The sequence below is a fragment of the Phodopus roborovskii genome, unplaced genomic scaffold (genome assembly GCF_943737965.1).
Source record: "Phodopus roborovskii unplaced genomic scaffold, PHOROB, whole genome shotgun sequence".
In the NCBI taxonomy this organism is placed as follows: Eukaryota; Metazoa; Chordata; class Mammalia; order Rodentia; family Cricetidae; genus Phodopus; species Phodopus roborovskii.
The window spans coordinates 720,339-723,742 of record NW_026126470.1 but is presented as its reverse complement, the minus strand read 5'-3'; positions in this window follow the sequence as shown (position 1 = coordinate 723,742).

The following is a 3,404-nucleotide window of genomic DNA, read 5'->3' as shown; positions in this document are numbered from 1 at the left end:
CTGTGTGTTTGCCAGCTTCGGAGGCAGGTTGCTTACCTGTTTCCTGACTGATTTGCTGTGCCAGCAAGGCTACTGGAAAGGTCGGGATGTTCGGTGATGAGTTTGGAGTGGTCTTCTGCTTCTATGTGGAGCGTCACAGAGAGCCATTAAAACCGTCCAAATCAGGCAGCAACTGAAGAAAAATGAGCCAAGAACACTCACTTCACCCACTACAGTCAGGTCAAGCCAGCCTTCATTTGGGGGCTGTCTCGATACCTCCTTGCAACAAGTGGAGAGCCTAAGTCACCCAGGCAAACTGGATCCAAGCAAAGCTCCGAAGTGCTTGAAAGAACCTATTTTTTCAACTGTGGAGGAAGAGCAATTACCTACAGTGACTCACCCTAGCTCTTCTGGCCATGTGCATGTTAATATACTATGCTCATGTTCCTAAAGGACTGATGGTGCCTAAACAATGCTGACCTAAGACAAAAACACCTCTCCATGTCAGAGAGGGTTAAGAAATGACTGCTGCTTGTTTTCATTGGCAGTCAGACTGTCGTTCAAACCATAAGTTAAAGCTACAGGTAAACAAAATTAAGGCTATCGCCCAGGTTATACCAGTATTTCTTCAAATATGATACTCTCCTCACTATGCAGCTGAGTCCTAGGAAGATAATGAGGAAAAAGATATCGCCATTGCAAAATTGATTCTGCCAGTATTGAGCTCTTGATTCAGAAAGAGCATTGTTGCAAGCATGGTTCTTGAGAGGCAGCTCACCCCTGAAGGACAGGACTCAGAGGCAGGATAGTCCAGAGGCATAGGGTAGAACAAACATGATTGGCAAAAATAAAAAATAAAAACATAATATAAAAAAAGGTGATGAAATGATTCCTAATGACATTCTGCTATACTCATAGATTGGTGCCTAGCCCAACTATCATCAGAGAGGCTTCACCCAGCAACAGGTGGAAACAGGGGCAGAGACTCACAGCCAAACATTAGGCAGAGCATGGGGAATCCTGTGGAGGAAGGACCTTAGGAAACAGAGGGGTCAAGGACACCACAAGAAAACAGAACCAAATACCTTGGGCTCATAGGAGATCATGGAGACTGAACAACCAGGAAGCCTGCATAAGACTGACCTAGGCCCTTCCCCAAATGAAATGACAGACTTTGAAGACCCCCCTATGGAAAGCCTCACTGTCCTTGGGGAGCAGAAAGGGGATGGGATGAGGGTTGCTGGAAACCAAGGGGATAAGGGAGTGTACCCTCACCTTTCCCATCCCGTCTTCCCCTTGATTAGTCTTGGAAAAGCCAAAGGCAGTCTGCTAGGTGGTATTTAACTAATGATATACTTCAGAAACAGTCATTAACTCAGCTTTTGGGAACTGAGATGGTTGATCTTACATGATCATTGGACTGAGGTATGGGATGCCTATCAAACACTATTTTTGGATATGTCTATTGTGGTTATTCCATGGGAGGTTTTTATTTAAATTCATATGCTCAGTAAAGGAGAGTACCCTCTGCAGTGTGGATATCAACTACTCTATCAAGGCATAAATACAAGTTGAAGAAAGGGACATGAATTAATTCTCCTTCCCTGACTGTCGGAACCAGAACAGCAATCTTCTGCTGCCCTTGAACTGGATTTAGTCCCGCTGTGATTCTCAGGCTACATCACTGGCTTTCCTTGATATCTATGTAATCATGGCAGATTATGATACTCCTTAGCCATAATCATTGCATGAGCCAATTTTTATATCTGCTATAGTTGCAAACTTCATTAATTCTATTTCATTGAAGAGCACTAATAAAAAGATAATGGGCTCCAGACTGGCTTTGAGGAGAAGGGGAGACCAACAGAGCAACCCTCTGGGCTTTTCCATGATTCGCCCACCCATTCCATGAAACTGTTTAAACTTCTTCCATGCAACACAGGCCGATAAAACTGACATACACCTCACATCTAACAACCTATAAAACAAATCTATGGTGTAGCTAAGACTTCCCATGAAGAGATTAGAAACAGAATGTGGGTTTATGGCTGAGATTAGGCAAAGGCTAAGATTAAGTCATGCCTTATGACTGGTTTAATGACAGGTGGGCAGTGTGCAAGATCTTGTCCATTAGAACATCAAACCAGCAGGAAAAGGGTGTCCAGGTAGGACAGAAGGAAACAGAGTAGACAGAATAGGAAAAAAAAGACATGGCTCATGTTATCCACAAAAAAAATTGGTGTAAGTAAAAAGGGTCGTGGACAAGTCTATACTGTCACTACCAAAAACCATAATGTTACTGCTGTATCCCTGCATTTTAAGATCAAAATAGCTCAAACCAGGAAAGTAAAAAATGTATGTCATGGCATTAAGATAGTCTACTCATAGCTCAAATACACAGATTTGGTGAACCAGGGTGAGTACTCATACTAGATCAGTGGGTGAGTCTATAGAGCTAAGGACTTAACTGATTTAAACATTATTTGGGTTTTATCATATTCATGGTGAGCGCTATAAATCTATGATGAGTGCTCATCCCTAATGGGTTGAAAAAGAAGCTGATTTGACTAAAAATAGAATCTCCTAACACTATATCTAAGGCATTACCAACCCTTCTTGCTGTCTCTAAACTCCTATGCCATACTTAGACCCTTTAGTACTTCGTCTTACCTTGAGTGTCTGAGAGTGTTTCCTAGCTCCAGCCTTTGTGCCAAGCATAAAGGTCTTCTTATTGTTGTCTAAGTTTTGTCATTGTTCTATATTTCTTATCATTCTCATTCATGTCATTCCTCTTAATAGGATGCTTCTATCCTCTCTCTCTCTCTCTCTCTCTCTCTCTCTCTCTCTCTCTCTCTCTCTCTCTCACTCACTCACTCTCTGCTGGAGCTATTTCACAAGCTGATCTCTGGATGACAAGTTCCTGGATACTGATACAAATGTCTTAGGGAAAAACTAGAATACACTGCCTCCATAACTAAAGTGCAGAGACTGATGCTGTTTTCAGCCATAACTGAGTACCATGGTTCACGCAATGACATCAGATCCAATCTCTGCTTTCAGTTCTTCCCCTTCTCATCCGTGTGACCCCATCATAAAGGTAAATGGCCACACTTAAGGGTTATCATCTGTAACTTAGAAAGTGCTTTTTATCAATCTTATCATGGCTGAGTGACCACAACAAAATATGGCCAGAATAGACACACTGCTGGCTTAGTATTTGGTCTTATAACACCATGAAGCAAAAACTTTCCATTATAGAAGGAGATTGTGAGAGTCGGGGGCAGCACAACCATGACATTCCCTACACACGTGCACCTTTGGGTGCCCCAGAATGTTCTCCCTCTCCAAACAGTTAGAAGCCAAATGAGTTTTGGGTACAAACTGATAACAACAAACACCAAGTGATTAGCCCAGATCACAGACGT